We start from the raw sequence: 21316 nt of genomic DNA on the forward strand, positions 1-21316 counted from the left end.
ATGTACTATTTTGGAGTTTTTTTATCTGACGTGTTTGTAATTTCAGTTATACACTGTACAAAAGATGTATATATGTATTTCTTGTTGCATGTCACATCAAAAAGTTGGAAGCTTTCCATATGCGCAGTCTCAGATCTATACTCCACATACGCCGGCAAGACCGGGTGTCAAACTTTGAGGTTCTGGAGAGAGCACAATCAACTAGCATCGAGGTGATGATCATGCGAGCCCAGTTCCGGTGGGCTGGACATGTCATCCGCATGGATGAGTCAAGGATCCCTCGTCAGCTTCTTCACGGTGAGCTCTGTGAAGGTCGAAGACACCAGGGGCGCCCCCGCAAGCGCTACAAAGATTGCATCAAGGTTAACCTCCAGTACTCTGGTATCCGACCAGAGGACCTCGAGAATACAGCAGCTAATAAAATCCAGTGGCGAACACTCACAAGGACTGCCTGCCAGACCTTCGAAGAAAGCTGATGTCAACGCCTGCGGGACACTAGAGATAGACGACATCAGGTGGCAGTACTGTCAGCATCAGGCACATCGAACTTCCCTTGTCCAATGTGTAAGAGACTATGTGCATCCAGAATTGGCCTCGACAGCCACTTGAAGCCACATGCCATTGATGATTAGCACATCAACGTCTTTGTTGGATACGACAGACTACCAAGGATATTTCTTCAAGTTAACATATATGCTTGATTTTATACAAATGATAAGATTCCTATAGAGTGACTACAGAATGTTACAAGTTTACTGTGGCATGGTGCTGCACAACATTAGAGTACTAATGTTGTGGCACTGGCAGGTACCATGGCGTGACTGGATCCTTTGCCTGTTGGGCGCCGCAATTTTCTAGGCCCATGTCTGTGAAGCACACTGTATAAAGACTCTTTAAAATAATTTGTACTTAAACCTTATTTGTTAGTTGCATAAGATTAAAAAATGTTATGATCTCTATTTACACTTGCATTCTTAATGCAATGAATGATTACAATAAGAACTTCGACGGGCATAATTCCCACTGGTTGCTAAAATTAATGATAAATTGGTGCAAGCATAAAATTGGGTCAAATTTTACACTCACCACTGAATTTTTCCTCCTGCATTAGTAACCAGAGGAAACCATACTCGCTTGTTTTTTTATTATCTTGATTCCAAATGGTAATATGCAATGACTAAATACAGCTGTATGAAGCTTCCTTTATCTGCATCGTTACTATTCTAAACAAGAAGAAAACAATTGTCACCATGGATGACCTTTTAATCCAAACATTCAAACTGAACTCAGGTTTTATTTCTCTCTAAAGCAGACTACTGTCCAAACTATGGGCCCAAGTTTCCACAAGAAAAAAAACGGGCGCCCCTCTGAGCTGGGCGCCCGTTTTTCGCGCCTAAAACGGCGCCTAAAAAAATCCTCGGTATTCTCCACCTACTTACAGGTCCTCTGGCCCTCGGCGCACTCAGCACGAGCTGTGGGGGGGACGGAGCCAGGTCCCGGCGCTGAAAACAGTGCCGGGACCTCTGCACATGCGCGCTACAGTCGGCACGCAAGTGCAGTAGCTCCAGGCGCCGAACTGTGTGGGAGGGGCCCGAAACACGCAGCCCCTAGCCCTGGCTGAATGGCCTCACTGGGGCTGCGTGAATAAGGCTCCTCCCACGGCCAGCTCCTGCTCCCCGCCCCCGACAAGACCCGATACCCGCTCCCCCCCGCCCCCCCGCCCCAACCCGACACCAGCTCCCCCCCCCGCCCCAACCCGACACCAGCTCCCCCCCCCGCCCCAACCTGACACCAGCTCCACCCCCCCCGCCCCGACCCGAGACCCGACACCCGCTCCCCCCCCCGCCCCGACCCGACACCCGCTCCCCCCCCCGCCCCAACCCGACACCAGCTCCCCCCCCCCCGCCTCAACCTGACACCAGCTCCCCCCCCCCGCCCCGACCCGAGACCCGACACCCGCTCCCCCCCCCGCCCCGACCCGACACCCGCTCACCCCCCCCCGCCGACCAGACGCCCGCTCCCCCCCCCCGCCCCGATCCGAGACCCGACACCCACTCCACCCCCGCCCCGACCAGACACCCGCTCCCCCCCACCGCCCCGACCCGAGACCCGACACCTGCTCCCCCGCCCCAACCCGACACCCGCTCCGCCCCCGCCGCCCCGCCCCGACCCGACCCAACCCGACACCCGACACCCGCTCCCCCCTCCCCCCCCTCTCTCTCCCCTCCCCCCCGCTCTCTCTCCTCCCTCCCCAGCTCTCTCTCTCACCCTCCCCTCTCTCTCTCTCCCTCCCTCCCCCTCCCCTTCCCCCCCCTCTCCCCCTCCCCTTCCCTTTCCCCCTCCCCCTCCCCTCTCTCTCCCTCCCTCCCCTCTCTCTCCCTCCCCCCCCACTCCCCCTCCCTCCCCTCCCTCCCTCTCCCCTCCCCTCCCACCCTCTCCCCTCCCCTCCCCTCCCCTCCCTCCCTCTCCCTCTCCTCCCCCTCTCTCCTTCTCTCTCCCTCCCCCTGTTCCCTCCCCCTCCCTCCCCCTCTCTCTTTCTCTCCCTCCCTCCCCCTCCCTCCCTCTCCCTCCCCTCCCTCCCTCTCCCTCCCCCTCCCTCCCTCTCTCTCTCCCTCCCCCCCTCTCTCTCTCCCTCCCCTCTCTCTCTCTCCCTCCCTCTCTCTCTCTCTCCCTCCCCCCTCTCTCTTCCTCCCTCCCCCCCTCTCTCTCCCTCCCTCCCCCCCTCTCTCTCCCTCCCCCCTCTCTCTCCCTCCCTCCCCCCCCTCTCTCTCCTTCCCTCCCCCCCTCTCTCTCCCTCCCTCCCCCCCTCTCTCTCCCTCCCTCCCCCCTCTCTCTCCCTCCCTCACCCCCTCTCTCTCCCTCCCTCCCCTCTCTCTCTCTCCCTCCCTTGCCCCCTCTCTCTCTCCCTCCCTCTCTCCCCCCCTCTCTCTCTCCCTCCCTCTCTCTCTCCCTCCCTCCCCCCCTCTCTCTCCCTCCATCCCCCCCCTCTCTCTCTCCCTCCCTCCCCCCCCTCTCTCTCCCTCCCCCCCCCTCTCTCTCTCTCCCTCCCTCTCTCTCTCTCTCTCTCCCTCCCGCTCAGCGGCACAAACGGCTGCAGAATTCTCCCTGGCTGAAGCACTTTCACACAGGTAGGAAGATGGTTTATTTAATCTTTTCTTGGCTTATAAATGTTTATTCAGGTTGGATTTATTTGTATAATATTTGTAGAAGTATAAATAAGGATTTATTGTCGAATTTAATGAGTTCCCTTCCCCCCGCCTCCCCCCCACCTCATTCTGGACGCCTAATTTGTAACCTGCGCCTGATTTTTTAATGTGTAGAACAGGTTTTTTCAGTTCTACAAAAATCTTCACTGGCTCCATTCTACTTTAGTTTGGAGTACATTTTCACTGTGGAAACTTTCAAATCAGGCGTCAGTGGCCGGACACGCCCCCTTTTGAAGAAAAAATTCTGTTCTAAACTAGAACTGTTCGACCTGACTAGAACTGCAGAAAAACAAATGTGGAGAATTGCGATTTCTAAAATAGTCCGTTCTCCACCAGTTGCTCCTAAAAATCAGGCGCGAATCATGTGGAAACTTGGGCCCAATACAACCAATAGAAATATTTTAGTTGTTCAGTTAGTGTTAGTAAGGAGTTATGCATATTGTCTCCACACAAAACCAGGTAGATTTTATAAATCTGCAATGTGCATTGGTAACGCACTCTGGGAATTCGAGTGGGTGGAGGTCATAGGGCCTTGCAGGATTTTCGGGCCATTAGTCCAAAGTTGTAAAGCCTACCCAAGTGTCTTGATGCAAGTTAATGCTAATGTGATAATGACTGATCTGGTTATATAAAAAGGGGAAACTTATTGAAGTACTGGTAAATTCTTCATTTTCCCAGTGTCCTAACATCTGTGGTTGGTAGCCTAACATCTATGGTTGGGAAAATGTTGGAGTCCATTATTAAAGAAGCAGTAGCAGGGCATTTGGAAAAACGTAATTCAGTCAGGCAGATTCAGCATGGATTTATGAAGGGGAAGTCATGTTTAACAAATTTGCTGGAATTCTTTGAGGATGTAACGAACAGGGTAGATAAAGGGGAACCAGTGGATGTGGTGTATTTGGACTTCCAGAAGGTATTTGACAAGGTGCCACATAAAAGGTTACTGCACAAGATAAAAGTTCACTGGGTTGGGGGTAATATATTAGCATGGATAGAGGATTGGCTAACTAACAGAAAACAGAGAGTTGGGATAAATGCTTCAAACTTGGGTTGGCAATCAGTAACTAGTGGGGTGCCACAGGGATTAGTGCTGGGACCCCAACTAGTTACAATCTTTATTAACGACTTGGATGAAGGGACCAAGTTTAATGTAGCCAAGTTTGCTGATGATACAAAGATGGGAGGAAAAGTAATGTGTGAGGGGGACACAAAAAACCTGCAAAAGGACATAGACAGGCTAAGTGAGCGGGCAAAAATTTGGCAGATGGAGTATAATGTTGGAAAGTGTGAGGTTATGCACTTTGGCAGAAAAAAATTGAAGAGCAAGTTATTTAAATGGAGAAAAATTGCAAAGTGCTGCAGTACAGCAGGACCTGGGGGTCCTGGTGCAAGAAACACAAAAGGTTAGTATGCAGGTACAGCAATTAATCAGGAAGGCCAATGGAATATTGGCCTTTATTTCAAAGGGGATGGAGTATAAAATCAGGGAAATCTTGCTACAGTTATACAGGGTATTGGTGAGGCCAGACCTGGAATATTGCGTACAGTTTTGGTTTCCATATTTAAGAAAGGATATAGTTGCTTTGGAGGCTGTTCAGAGAAGGTTCACTAGGTTGATTCTGAAGATGAGGAGGTTGACATATGAGGAAAGGTTGAGGAGGTTGGGCTTCTACTCATTGGAATTCAGAAGAATGAGAGGTGATCTTATCGAAATGTATAAGATTATGAGGGGGCTTGACAAGGTGGATGCAGAGAGGATGTTTCCACTAATGGGGGAGACTAGAACTAGAGGGCATAATCTTAGAATAAGGGGCTGCCCATTTAAAACTGAGCTGAGGAGGATATCTTCTCTCAGAGGGTTGTAAATCTGTGGAATTCGCTGCCTCAGAGAGCTGTGAAAGCTGGGTCATTGAATAAATTTAAGTCAGAGATAGACAGTTTCTTAACTGATAAGGGAATAAGGAGTTATGGGCAGTGGGCAGGGAAGTGGAGTTGGGTCCATGATTGGATCAGCCATGATTGGATCGTATTAAATGGCGGAGCAGGCTCGAGGGGCCGTATGGCGTACTCCTATTCCTATTTCTTATGCTCTTATTTTCTTATGTCCTGGTCAACATTTATCCCTCAACCAATGTGTAAAATAGATGATCTGGTCATTTATTTCATTGCTGTGTGTGTTCACAAATTGCCTGCTGCACTTCCTGCATTACAACAGTGACTACACATCAAAAATACATCATTGGATGAAAAGCACTTTGGGATGTCTTGAAATAATGAAAGTAACTGTATAACTGCAAGTTTTTTTTCTTTTTTAAATTCATTTTGAGGTTATGGCTGTTGTTGGCAAAGCTAGCATTTATTGCCCAGACCTGGTTGCCATGGAGAAGCTGATGGTGAGCCTTCTGTTGGTACCACTGCAACCCTTGGGGTGAAGTGTTGTCGGGGTTTCTACGATTATTACCCAGCGAGCATGACAGAACGGCAATTTATGTCCAAGTAGGGATGGTGTGTGACTTGGAGGGGAACGTGGAGGTGATGGTGTTAACATGCACCTGATGCCCGGTACTTCTTGGTAGTGAGGGACATGGGTTTGGGAGGTGCTGTTGTAGAAGTCTTCTGTGATTTTCTTTTTAATATATATCTTTTAATGGAAATTGAGATATTTTTAGCTTTTATTGGGATTGTTTTGGGAGGTGAGCCGATGTTCTGGAGAATATTTACAATTGTTCTGATATCTAGTTACCTAGAATAAAACTGGATGGACCACCAGCATCGATCCAGGCACCGGATACGACAAAGGCACAGCCAGTCCGGTCGACCCTGCAAAGTCCTCCTCAATAATATCTGGGGACTTGTGCCAAGATTGGGAGAGCTGTCCCACGGACTAGTCAAGCAAGAGCCTGACATAGCCATAATCACAGAATCATATCATTCAGCCTACATTCCAGGCTTCACCATCACCATCCCTGGGTATGTCCTGTCCCACCAGCAGGCCAAACCCACCAGAGGTGGCAGTATAGTCAGGAGGGAGTGGCCCTGGGAGTCCATGAAGTCTAATGGCACCAGGTCAAACATAGGCAAGAGAACCTCCTGCTGATTTCCACCTACCGCCCTCCCTCAGCTGATGAATCAGTACTCCTCCTTGTTGAACACCACTTGCAAGAAGCACTGAGGGTAGCAAGGTCACAGAATGTCTTCTGGTTGGGGGACTTCAAAGTCCATCATCAAGAGTGGCTCAGTAGCACCACTACTGACCGAGCTGGCCGAGTCCTGAAGGGCAAAACTGCCAGACTGGGCCTGTGGCACGTGGTGAGAGAACCAACACAAGGCTAAAACCTACTTGAACTCGTTGCCAACAATCTACCTGTTGCAGATGCATCTGTCCATGACACTATTAGTAGGAGTCACCGCCACACAGTACTTGTGAAGATGAAGTCCCCACTTCACACTGAGGACATCATCCATCGTGTTGTGTGGCACTACCAACGTGTTAAATGGGATAGATTCAGAACAGATCTAGCAGCTCAAAACTGGGCATCTATGAGGCCCTGTGGGCTATCAACGGCAGCAGAATTGTATTCCATCACAATCTGTAATCTCATGGCCCAGCATATCCCTTACTCTACCATTACCATCAACCCTGGTTCAATAAGGAATGTAGAAAAGCATGCCAGGAGCAGCACCAGGCATACCTAAAAATAAAGTGCTAACCTGGGGAAGCTGATACACAGGACTACATACATGCTACACAGCGCAAACTGCATGCTATAGACAGCTAAGCGCTCCCAAAACCAACAGATCAGATTAAAGCTCAGCAGTCTTGCCACATCCAGTCGTGAATGGTGGTGAACAATTAAAGAACTAATGGGAGGTGGCAGGTCCATGAATATCCCCATGCTCAATGGTGGAGCCCAGCATATGAATGGAAAAGATAAGGCTGAAGCATGTTCAACTATCTTCAGCCAAAAGTACAAAGTGGATGATCCATCATGGCCCCCTTCTGAAGTCCCCACCACCACAGAAGCCAGTCTTCAGTCAATTCTATTCAATCCATGTGACATCAAGAAAAGGCTGAGCGCACTGAATACTGCTAAGGCTATGGGCTTCAAAAACATCCCGGTTGTCATGCTGAAGATTTGTGCTTCAGAACAAGCTGTGTATCTAGCCAAGCTTTTCCAGTACAGGTACAACACTGTACTTATTGCAAAGGGGATGGAGTATAAAAGCAGGGATGTCTTGCTACAGTTATACAGGGTATTGGTGAAGCCACACCTGGAATACTGCGTGCAGTTTTGGTTTCCATATTTACGAAAGGATATACTTGTTTTGGAGGCAGTTCAGAGAAGGTTCACTAGAATGATTCCGGAGATGAGGGGGTTGACTTATGAGGAAAGGTTGAATAGGTTGGGCCTCTATTCATTGGAATTCAGAAGAATGAGAGGTGATTTTATCGAACCGTATAAGATTATGAGGGGGCTTGACAAGGTGGATGCAGAAAGGATGTTTACACTGATGGGGGAGACTAGAACTAGAGGACATGATCTTAAAATAAGCGGCCGCCCATTTAAAACAGAGATGAGGAGAAATTTCTTCTCTCAGAGGGTTGTAAATCTGTGGAATTTGCTGCCTCAGAACTGTGGAAGCTGGGACATTGAATAAATTTAAGACAGAAATAGAGAGTTTCTTAAACGATAAGGGGATAAGGAGTTATGGGGAGCGGGCAGGGAACTGGAGCTGAGTCCATGATCAGATCAGCCATGATCTTATTGAATGGCGGAGCAGGCTCGAGGGGCCGTATGGCCTACTCCTGTTCCGATTTTTTATGTTGTTATGTTCTTATGTTCTTCTGTCCTTATGTACTGACATCTACATGACAATGTGGAAAACTGCCCAGGTATGTCCTGTCCACAAAAAGCAGGACAAATCCAATCTGACCAATTACCGCTCCATCAGTCTACTCGCAATCATCAACAAAGTGATATAAGGTGTCATCAACAGTGCTATTAAGCGGCATTTACTCACCAATAACCTGCTCACCAATGCTTAGTTTGTGTTCCACCAGGAGCACTCGGCCTTATTACAGCCTTGGTTCAAACATGGACAAAAGAGCTGATTTCTAGAGGTGAGATGACGGTGACTGCCCTTGACATCACGGCGGTATTTGACCAAGTGCAGCATTAAGGAGCCCTAATAAAATTGAAGCCAATGGGAATCAATGGAAAAACTCTCTACTGGCTGGAGTCATACCTAGCATAAAGGAAAATAGTTGTGGTTGTTGGAGCCAATCATCTCAGCCCCAGGACATCGCTGCAGGAGTTCCTTAGGGCAGTGTCAATGCCCAACCATCTTCAGCTGCTTTATGAATGAACTTTCCTCCATTATAGGGTCAGAAGTGGGGATGTTTGCTGATGATTGCACAGTGTTCAGTTCCATTCGCAACTCCTCAGATAATGAAGCAATCTGTGCCCGCATGCAGGAAGTCCTTGATGACATTCAGGCTAGGGCTGATATGTGGCAAATAACATTCACACCACACAAGTGCTAGGCAATTATTATCTCCAATAAGCGAGAGTTTAACCACCGCCCCTTGACATTCAACAGCATTACCATCACTGAATCCCCACCCTCAACATCCTGGGGGGTCACCATTGACCAGAAACTAAACTGGACCAGCCACATAAACACTGTAGCCACAAGAGATCAGAGGCTGGGTATTCTGTGGCGAGTGGTATCCTGGGTATTCTGCGGCTGGGTATTTGCAGCGAATGCTATCCTCCTGATTCCCCAAAGCCTTTCCATCATTTACAAGGCACAGGTTACATAGAAACATAGAAACATAGAAAATAGGTGCAGGAGTAGGCCATTTGGCCCTTCGAGCCTGCACTACCATTCAATAAGATCATGGCTGATCAGTCCGTAAGTACCTCTTTCCTGCTTTCTCTCCATACCCCTTGATCCCCTTAGCCATAAGGGCCATATCTAACTCCCTCTTGAATATATCCAATGAACTGGCATCAACAACTCTGAGGCAGGGAATTCCACAGGTGAGCAACTCTCTGAGTGAAGAAGTTTCTCCTCATCTCAGTCCTAAATGGCCTACGCCGTATTCTAAGACTGTGTCCCCTGGTTTTGGACTTCCCCAACATCGGGAACATTCTACCCGCATCTAACCTGTCCTGTCCCGTCAGAATATTATATGTTTCTATGAGATCCCCTCTCATTCTTCTAAACTCCAATGTATAAAGGCCTAGTTGATCCAGTCTCTCCTCATATGTCAGTCTTGCCATCCTGGGAATCATTCTGGCAAACCTTCGCTGCACTCCCTCAAGAACAAGAATGTCCTTTCTCAGATTAGGAGACCAAAACTGAACACAATATTTCAGGTGAGGCCTCACCATGGCCCTGTTCAACTGCAATAAGTCCTCCCTGCTCCTATACTCAAATCCCCTAGCTATGAAGGCCAACATACCATTTGCCTTCTTCACCGCCTGCTGTACCTGCATGTCAACTTTCAATGACTGATGAACCATGACACCCAGATCTCGTTGCACCTCCCCTTTTCCTAATTTGCCGCCATTTAGATAATATTCTGTCTTCACGTTTTTGCCACCAAAGTGGATAACCTCACATTTATCCACATTATACTGCATCTGCCGTGCATTTGTCCACTCACCTAATCTGTCCAAGTCACCCTGCAGCCTCCTAGCGTCCCCCTCACAGCTCACACCGCCACCCAGTTTAGTGTCATCTGCAAACTTGGAGATATTACACTCAATTCCTTCGTCCAAATCATTGATGTATATTGTAAACAGCTGGGGTCCCAGCACTGAGTCCTGCGCTAGTCATTGCCTGCCATTCTGAAAAGGACCCCTTTATCCCGACTCTCTGCTTCCTGTCTGCCAACCAGTTCTCTATCCACGTCAGTATATTACCCCCAATACCATGTGCTTTGATTTTGCACACCAATCTCTTGTGTGAGACCTTGTCAAAAGCCTTTTGAAAGTCCAAATACACCATATCCACTGGTTCTCCCTTGTCCACTCTACTAGTTACATCCTCAAAAAATTCCAGAAGATTTGACAAGCATGATTTCCCCTTCATAAATCCATGCTGACTTGGACCGATCCTGTAACTGCTTTCGAAATGCACTGCTATTTCATCCTTAATGATTGATTCCAACATTTTCCCCACTACTGATGTCAGGCTAACCGGTCTATAATTACCCGCTTTCTCTCTCCCTCCCCTTTTAAAAAGTGGTGTTACATTAGCTACCGTCCAGTCCATAGGAACTGACCCAGAGTGGATAGACTGTTGCAAAATGATCACCAATGCATCCACTTTTTTTAGGGCCACTCCTTAAGTACTCTGGGATGCAGACTATCAGGCTCCAGGGATTTATCGGCCTTCAATCCTAACACAATTTCCCGCCTAATAAGGATATCCTTCAGTTCCTCCTTCTCACTAGAGCCTCTGTCCCCTAGTACTTACGGAAGGTTATTTGTGTCTTCCTTCGTGAAGACAGAACCAAAGTATTTGTTCAGTTGGTCTGCCATTTCTTTGTTCCCAATTATAAATTCACCTGAATCCGACTGCAAGGGATCTACATTTGTCTTCACTAATCTTTTTCTCTTCACATATCTCTAGAAGCTTTTGCAGTCACTTTTTATGTTCCCGGCAAGCTTCTTCTCATACTCTATTTCCCCCCTCTTAATTAAACCTTTTGTCCTCCTCTGCTGAATTCTAAATTTCTCCCAGTCCTCAGGTTTGTTGCTTTTTCTGGCCAATTTATATGCCTCTTCCTTGGATTTAACACTATCCTTAATTTCTCTTGTTATCCATGGTTGAGCCACCCTCCCCTTTTTATTTTTACTCCAGACTGGGATGTAGAATTGTTGAAGTTCATCCATGTGATCTTTAAATGTTTGCCATTGCCTATCTACCGTCAACCCTTTAAGTATCATTTGCCAGTCTATTCTAGCCAACTCACGCCTCAAACCACCAAAGTTATATTTCATTAAGTTCAGGATCCTAGTTTCTTAATTAACTGTGTCACTCTCTACCTTAATAAAGAATTCTGCCATGTTATGGTCACTGTTCCCCAAGGGGCCTCGCACAACAAGATTGCTAATTAGTCCTTTCTCATTACACAACACCCAGTCTAGAATGGCCAGCCCCCCAGTTGATTCCTCGACATAATGGTCTAGAAAACCAGTGTGATGGAATACTCTCCACTTGCCTGGATGCAGCTCCAACAACACTCAAGAAGCTCAAACCATCCAGGACAAAGCAGTCCGCTTGATTACCACCCCATTCACCATCTTAAACGTTCGCTCACTCCAGCATCAGCCCATTGTGGCTGCCGTGTGTACCATCTTCAAGATGCACTGCAGCAACTCGCCAAGGCTTCTTCGACAGCACCTCTCAAACCCGTGACTTCTACCACCTGGAAGGACAAGGGTAGCAGGGACATTGGAAAACCATCACCTCCAAGTTCCTCTCCAAGTCACACACCATCCTGACTTGGAAATATATCGCCATTCCTTCATTGTCATGAAGTCAAAATCCTGGAAATCCCTCCCTCCCTAACAGCACAATGGGAGTACCTTCACCACACGGACTGCAGCAGTTCAAGATGGCGGATCTCCACCTTTTCAAGGGCAATTAGGGATGGACAATAAATGCTGGCCTTGCCAGCGATGCCCACGTTCCATGAATGAATAAAACGTCTGTGGCATGACTGGGAAATGAATAGAGAATCCTTTTTCGTATTATCTCAGCTATTTTGGTGGGATCCTCTTCTCCAGAATCTGGCAGAATAATACTATAATGGACGATATTTTAAATGCAAACAAATTTATTAAATAGTAAAACAACATGCAAATAGTTCAATATTGCAACATATTTTCATAGTTTTTAAGCTTGTATAGCTCTACATTGTAATAGGAAAGTAATAAATAGTTCACAATTAATATGCTAATTTTTACTATCATTTTTTTTCTCTATCAATTAGAAGTTGTCTGACTTTACTAACACTCTTCAGTGATACCAGACAGAATCACTTCAAAGGCTACAGACAGATGGTCTTTGAAGAATCCAAATAGATTCTCTGATTTGAGAAAGGCCTACTGATAAATACCTACAAAAAGGTTGTCGGCATAATTTGTTAAATTCAAAAAGAGTTGCTGGACGAACATTTATTTGAACAAATCATACATCCTTTTTGTATTTGAATTGAGTGGATTGCCCCTAAATATCACTTGTTTTTCTTAAGACAAACTGAATAATTGCAATATATTCCTCTGAAAGTGAAAGTGGGGTTTAACTCCTATGTGCCATGATAAAATGAAATAAACAAATATCAAGCTACACTTTAGACAAAAATGTTCATTTTTTGGTCACAATTCTCCATGTATGTGTAGTACTTTGTAGGTTATGGTGATATTTTGGAAGCAAAATAATTGTTCAGTTTTCAGCATTCATTAAACTACAAATAAAGAAATAACAAAATGCTGTATTGTGTAGTGTGCAGCATTAGAAGCCGAGAAACACAGTTACATATGCAATGCAATACTTTCAACTCATAATATTGACATTTATATAGGAAGTTCAAATCTTGGGGTTAGATTTTTTTGTGTCCTCTGCAGTCTAGTTTTACCATAGCAACAAATGTTAAGGAGTTTGAAACAGCTGTTGGAAATGCTGCCATATAGAAAGGATTTCCACAACTGGACTCATGAGGAACTCTTTAGAAATTCACATTTGCATGTGGATAAAGTTGTTATGTAAAGCCTTTTGCTAATATGAAGGTTTTGATTTGGAAATAAAAGGTATGCTAATTCTTTTATTATATTGGCTTTAATGTTTTATTTGTATTTACATTTGAATACTTTTTCTAATAACACAAAGACACAAAAGGATTTTTTTGGCTGGAATAATCATACAGTAATCAAATATAAATCCTAGAAAATTCATATGACAAACTTATTTTCCAGTTGTCCAATGTTGACTTCAATGGAAATATAAGTCGGGAGATGTTGATTCGCTATCACCCATTTTACACTATCTCCCATTCTGCTTAGTGGATCATAGCAAATTAAATCCTTAGATTAGCTAATGTAACTACTTAAAGAAAAACATGTGCTATTTACAGATGGCCCATCTATTAACTGAATTATGTGTAATTCATCCTAATCTTTATCAATAGACTTTCATGTGACTCCTTAGTTCACAAGGTTGCTTAAGACTTTTTCTTTCTTTATTTCTTCTGCCTTGGTTGCTCTCTTTATAGTCACAATTCTTGTCAGCTCTTCTGGGCTCGATGCATTATATTTTATATTTTCCTAGGTAACTTATCTTCAGTGATTGGATCTGCTGTTTGATACTTACGTTGCTCTCAAACTATCATTCCTCACAATCAGAATTGTTTGTGTGCAAGGTTGTAGCTAAGTGTGGTGTGATGTATGCAAAAGTTCTGAAAATTAAAAGAAAACTGTAACCTGCCATTGCTGTCTCCTATTCAATGATCCTAAAAGGCAATTTAGTGCAGATAGTCTCTAATAATTCAACATTACACCAGAATTAACCCACACATAATTAATTTCTTACGAAGTTCTGACGAAGGGCCATCGACCTGAAATGTTAACTCTGTTTCTCTCCATAGATGCTGACAGACCCGCTGAGATTTCTAGCATTTTCTGTTTATATTTCAGATTCCAACATCTGCAGCATTTTGCTTTGGCAATGAATTTCTTGTCCACTATTAGTAGCTATTCCAGTACAGCTCTGACACTTACACAAAACCAAAATACTGCAGATGCTGGAATCTGAAAAAAAACAGCAAATGCTGGAAATCTCAGCAGGTCAGGCAGCATCTGTGGTGAGAAAAGCAGCGTTAACATCTCAGGTCGACGACCCTTCGTCAGAACTGGAGAATGTTCGAAAAGAGCACATTCTTAAGAAGCACTGAAAGCGGGAGGGGAAGAAAGAACAAAAGGGAAGGTCTGTGATAGGGTGGAAGGCAGGAGAGATTAGAGAGACAAAAGAGATGATGAGCCGAATTGAAATGGTAATGCCAGGAGTTAGAAAAACATTAGTCAAGATAGGGTGTGACTGGCGGGATAATGACCAGCTGCCATTGGAGACAAGAAGAAAAAAAAACATAAGCTTGGGTGGTCTGGGTGGGGTTGGGGGGGGTGGGCAGGGATCCAAAGATGGGCAACAGTTATGCTCTGAAATTGCTGAATTCGATGTTGAGTCCAGAAGTCTGTAAAGTGCCTAAACAAAAGATGAGGTGCTGTTCCTCATGCAGCTCTGACACTGTTATCTACCCTACAATATAGAAGATTGCTCTGCATTTTCAGCTCAACTATGTTCACAAGAAGCAGGACACATCTAACCTGGCCAATGCCCATCATAGAATCATAGAATCATAGAAGTTTACAGCATGGAAGGAGGCCATTTCAGCCCATCATGACATAGAAACATAGAAACATAGAAACATAGAAACATAGAAAATAGGTGCAGGAGTAGGCCATTCGGCCCTTCTAGCCTGCACCGCTATTCAATGAGTTCATGGCTGAACATGCAACTTCAGTACCCTATTCCTGCTTTCTCACCATACCCCTTGATTCCCCTAGTAGTAAGGACTACATTTAACTCCTTTTTGAATATATTTAGTGAATTGGCCTCAACAACTTTCTGTGGTAGAGAATTCCACAGGTTCACCACTCTCTGGGTGAAGAAATTCCTCCTCATCTCGGTCCTAAATGGCTTACCCCTTATCCTTAGACTGTGTCCCCTGGTTCTGGACTTCCCCAACATTGGGAACATTCTTCCTGCATCTAACCTGTCTAACCCCGTCAGAATTTTAAACGTTTCCATGAGGTCCCCTCTCATTCTTCTGAACTCCAGTGAATACAAGCCCAGTTGATCCAGTCTTTCTTGATAGGTCAGTCCCGCCATCCCGGGAATCAGTTTGGTGAACCTTCGCTGCACTCCCTCAATAGCAAGAATGTCCTTCCTCAGGTTAGGAGACCAAAACTGTACACAATACTCCAGGTGTGGCCTCACCAAGGTCCTGTACAATTGTAGCAACACCTCCCTGCCCCTGTACTCAAATCCCCTCGCTATGAAGGCCAACATGCCATTTGCTTTCTTAACCGCCTGCTGTACCTGCATGCCAAGCTTCAATGACTGATGTACCATGACACCCAGGTCTCTTTGCAGCTCCCCTTTTCCTAATCTGTCACCATTCAGATAATAGTCTGTCTCTCTGTTTTTACCACCAAAGTGGATAACCTCACATTTATCCACATTATACTTCATCTGCCATGCATTTGCCCACTCACCTAACCTATCCAAGTCGCTCTGCAGCCTCATAGCATCCTTCTCGCAGCTCACACTGCCACCCAACTTAGTGTCATCCGCAAATTTGGAGATACTACATTTAATCCCCTCGTCTAAATCATTAATGTACAGTGTAAACAGCTGGGGCCCCAGCACAGAACCTTGCGGTACCCCACTAGTCACTGCCTGCCATTCTGAAAAGTCCCCATTTACTCCTACTCTTTGCTTCCTGTCTGACAACTAGTTCTCAATCCATGTCAGCACACTACCCCCAATCCCATGTGCTTTAACTTTGCACATTAATCTCTTGTGTGGGACCTTGTCGAAAGCCTTCTGAAAGTCCAAATATACCACATCAACTGGTTCTCCCTTGTCCACTCTACTGGAAACATCCTCAAAAAATTCCAGAAGATTTGTCAAGTATGATTTCCCTTTCACAAATCCATGCTGACTTGGACCTATCATATTACCTTTCTCCAAATGCACTGCTATGACATCCTTAATAATTGATTCCATCATTTTACCCACTACCGATGTCAGGCTGTTTTCTCTCTCCCTCCTTTTTTAAAAAGTGGGGTTACATTGGCTACCCTCCACTCCATAGGAACTGATCCAGAGTCAATGGAATATTGGAAAATGACTGTCAATGCATCCACTATTTCCAAGGCCACCTCCTTAAGTACTCTGGGATGCAGTCCATCAGGCCTGGGGATTTATCGGCCTTCAATCCCATCAATTTCCCCAACACAATTTCCCGACTAATAAGGATTTCCCTCAGTTCCTCCTCCTTACTAGACCCTCCGACCCCTTTTATATCCGGAAGGTTGTTTGTGTCCTCCTCAGTGAATACCGAACCAAAGTACTTGTTCAATTGGTCCGCCATTTCTTTGTTCCCCGTTATGACTTCCCCTGATTCTGACTGCAGGGGACCTACGTTTGTCTTTACTAACCTTTTTCTCTTTACATATCTATAGAAACTTTTGCAATCCGTCTTAATGTTCCCTGCAAGCTTCTTCTCGTACTCCATTTTCCCTGCCCTAATCAAACCCTTTGTCCTCCTCTGCTGAGTTCTAAATTTCTCCCAGTCCCTGGGTTCGCTGCTATTTCTGGCCAATTTGTATGCCACTTCCTTGGCTTTAATGCTATCCCTGATTTCCCTTGATAGCCACGGTTGAGCCACCTTCCCTTTTTTATTTTTACGCCAGACAGGAATGTACAATTGTTGTAGTTCATCCATGCGGTCTCTAAATGTCTGCCATTGCCCATCCACAGTCAACCCCTTCAGTATCATTCGCCAATCTATCCTAGCCAATTCACGCCTCATACCTTCAAAGTTACCCTTCTTTAAGTTCTGGACCATGGTCTCTGAATTAACTGTTTCATTCTCCATCCTAATGCAGAATTCCACCATATTATGGTCACTCTTCCCCAAGGGGCCTCGCACAATGAGATTGCTAATTAATCCTCTCTCATTACACAACACCCAGTCTAAGATGGCCTCCCCCCTAGTTGGTTCCTCGACATATTGGTCTAAAAAACCATCCCTTATGCACTCCAGGAAATCCTCCTCCACAGTATTGCTTCCAGTTTGGTTAACCCAATCTATGTGCATATTAAAGTCATCCATTATAACTGCTGCACCTTTATTGCACGCACCCCTAATTTCCTGTTTGATGCCCTCCCCAACATCACTACTACTGTTTGGAGGTCTGTACACAACTCCCACTAACGTTTTTTGCCCTTTGGTATTCTGCAGCTCTACTCATATAGATTCCACATCATCCAAGCTAATGTCCTTCCGAACTATTGCCTTAATTTCCTCCTTAACCAGCAATGCTACCCCACCTCCTTTTCCTTTTATTCTATCAATCCTGAATGTTGAATACCCCTGGATGATGAGTTCCCAGCCCTGATCATCCTGGAGCCACGTCTCCGTAATCCCAATCACATCATATTTGTTAACATCTATTTGCACAGTTAATTCATCCACCTTATTGCGGATACTCCTTGCATTAAGACACAAAGCCTTCAGGCTTGTTTTTTTAACACCCTTTGTCCTTTTAGAATTTTGTTGTACAGTGGCCCTTTTTGTTCTTTGCCTTGGGTTTCTCTGCCCTCCACTTTTCCTCATCTCCTTTCTGTCTTTTGCTTTTGCCTCCTTTTTGTTTCCCTCTGTCTCCCTGCATTGGTTCCCATCCCCCTGCCATATTAGTTTAACTCCTCCCCAACAGCACTAGCAAACACTCCCCCTAGGACATTGGTTCCGGTCCTGCGCAGGTGCAGACCGTCCGGTTTGTACTGGTCCCACCTCCCCCAGAACCGGTCCCAATGCCCCAGGAATTTGAATCCCTCCCTGCTGCACCACTGCTCAAGCCACGTATTCATCTGCGCTATCCTGCGATTCCTACTCTGACTATCACGTGGCACTGGTAGCAATCCCGAGATTACTACTTTTGAGGTCCTACTTTTTAATTTAGCTCCTAGCTCCTTAAATTTGTTTCGTAGGATTTCATCCCTTTTTTTTACCTATGTCGTTGGTACCAATGTGCACCATGATAACTGGCTATTCTCCCTCCCTTTTTAGAATGTCCTGCACCCGCTCCGAGACATCCTTGACCCTTGCACCAGGGAGGCAACATACCATCCTGGAGTCTCGGTTGCGGCCGCAGAAACGCCTATCTATTCCCCTCACCATTGAATCCCCAATCACTATGACCATGCCAGCCAACAAGAGGCTATCTAGCCTAATCCCACTTTCCAGTTCTAGGTCCGTAACCCTGCAGGTTATGGCACTTTTTAAGTGCACATCAAAGTATTTTTTAAATATGGTGAGGGTGTCTGCCTCTACCATCCTTTCAGGCAGTGAGTTCCAGACCCCCACTACCCTCTGCATGAAGAAATTTCCCCTCAAATCTCCTCTAAACATTCTACCAATTACTTTAAATTTATGCCCCCTTGTAAGGGAAATAGGCCCTTTCTAACCACTATATCTCGGCCCCTCATAATTTTGTACACCTCAATGAGGTCTCCCCTCAGCCTCCTCTGTTCCAATGAAAACAAATCCAGCCCCTCTAATCTGTCCTCATAGCTGAGATTGTCCACTCCCGGCAACACCCTCATAATTTTCCTCTGCACCCTCTCCAGTGCAATCATGTCCTTCCTGTAATGTGACCAGAACTGCACGCAGTACTCCAGCTGTGGCCTAACCAGTGTTTTATACAGTTCAAGCATAACCCCCACCCCCCCCCCCACTCTTGTATTCTATGCCTCGGATAATAAAGGCAAGCATTCCGTATGCCTTCTTAACTACCTTATCTACCTGGCCTGCTACTTTCAGGGATCTGTGGACCTGCACTGCAAGGTCCCTTTGTTCCTCTCCACTTCTCAGTATCCTACCATTTAATGTGTATTCCCTTTTCTTGTTAGCCCTCCCAAAATACATTACCTCACACTTCTCTGGATTAAATTCCATTTGCCACTGTTCTGCCCACCTGACCAGTTGATTGATATCTTCCTATGAGCCTCGTCCCAATCGTCAGAAAAGTGATGGAAGGAGTCATCAATAGTGCCGTCAAGCAACACTTTCTATCCAATAACTTGTTGATTGACACTCAGTTCGAGTTTCACCAAACTGTAGGCTCTAGACCTTGTTCCATGCCTGGAAAAAGATATGTCTTCATATCAAGTCATAGAGCTGAATATTCATGCAAGCTCCATGGTTTGTGGTACGAAAAACGAATTTGGGCCCAAGACAGTTTGAAGCATTTAACAATTGGTTTATAATTAAAGAATTTTCAAGATAACAGCTAGTTATCTCTGGAGATGGCCAGTTCATGGAATTTTAATTCATATTTTATCTCTATACTGACTGTTTTTAGCCTTACAAAATATATTGGGCCACAATTTGATGTAGCAGGGCCTTTAACGTTAGTTAAACTTGCCCGTGCATGTTTAGATTTTTACATTTTTTGCGTGGAAAATTGCTGAAAATGTGAGCTGATATTATCACAGCGAGGGAAACAGGGCATCTGGGACCTGAGTGAACAGGGTAAGCAATTGTGTATCTCTTTAACCAATCGGATTGAAGGATTGTGAAATTAACAGCACAAGAACTGAGAAGTGTAAATTGGTGTAAGGTGAATTCAATGTCAAATCAGATACAGAAAAAGAAATAAGAGAAATAAGAAAGATTAGACTAAGAGTAAAGAATGGGAAAGTTTAAAAAAAATAATTTTATTTAAAATTCTACACTGTTAAAATCTTCAACAACAATTAAAAATTGAAGGAATGAGGCTCCACACCTGTAATAGTTAATTTTCAGTGCCAGCGAGGTTGACTGGCAGCAATTAACACTTATCACATCATTGAAAAGGTACTTAGACATGAATTGACAAGACTTAACTTTCTGTGTTGAGTTTAGTTTGTATCGACTAGGCAAATAGAGCAACTTCACATCACTCAATGAACTTTAATGATGAGCCAGACAACGAGATGCTATTTTCATGAAGCTAATGGCAGAGCGGTGCATCTTGAATGGCAACTTTTGGACATCTGCGTTTAATCACACATCTGCCTGTTGTCCTGAAGTTGCTGCAGCATTTGCGCATAAATAATGGTGAGTACTATTAGCCTCATTGTTATTTTGACAGCGAATTCTGGTCTATTACTACTAAAATAATATTGAAGCAATTTATGTGTTTGCAGTAGTTTCATTTAAAATAAACACTTGTATGTTCATATTTTAGTGTTACAAATAGACTGCACTGAGACGGATAGTGAAATACAATTTTATACCCATTTTTGAGGTAGACTATAATTTACTCCAGGAAATAAAAAAAAAAACATATTCCAATGCCTTTCATAATGCAGCCTCTATCTCTACTTCAGGGCTATTTCTCAGAGATAAATCTCCATTTTTCATTTATATTTACTCATTTTCAGTCAGTACAACAACTCAACTATGGAATAACATGTTTCTGTTTTTTTAAAGTGTTCTCATTATACCATCATTTTTTTCAACAATTTGCTGCTTAGTGTTTGGAGGATTGAAGATTGGCTCTGATAAATATTAGGTGTTAGCAGATATGATTCTGAGAGGCATCTTCTTGCTATACATGTTTCATATGGTGCAGCAGATGAAGGCTGAGGTAATAGCTTAAAGAAAGGAAAAAACTTTGCATTTATACAGTCACTTTTACGACCTCATGAAATCAAGAAATTGTTGGATTTACAACATTATTACGAACTAATTGCACCACAGACATTTAGTACTGAAAGTCAGTGGAGGACCCTGGTAATTATATGATGTATGGTCCTCACATAAGCCTCAACTTGGGAGGCCCAAAAACAGACCAGTGCAAATGTGCAGTCTCACTCTAGCAGTCAGTGAATTGTTCTGAGCGATTTTGCATTCTTTATCTGATTGTCTTGGCAGTCTTTTCATGCCAGTCTTGCCATCCACACTTCTGTTAGTTTTGGAAGGCTAAAAGTTTCAGCATGCAAAGCTGTTTCCACACCCAGAAGAGGGTGAAAGCAGTGTAATGGCCAATCTACTGGGTGTTCCACTGCTCCTGATCAATGACCTGGAAGAGGAGCAGAGGGAGCAGGCCCATCGAGTGAGGCATCATCCCCGGATTGTTCCCTGCAGGGATGGCTAACCCTTACCTTGGTAGATGAGATGCCAATGGATCTGGAATATCCCGACCCAAAGTTTTTGGCTCTTTTCAGCAAGTCATCTTGGGAGATTTATTTATGTGGAAAAATAT

This window comes from Pristiophorus japonicus, chromosome 4 (assembly GCF_044704955.1).
Source record: "Pristiophorus japonicus isolate sPriJap1 chromosome 4, sPriJap1.hap1, whole genome shotgun sequence".
Taxonomy (NCBI): domain Eukaryota; kingdom Metazoa; phylum Chordata; class Chondrichthyes; family Pristiophoridae; genus Pristiophorus; species Pristiophorus japonicus.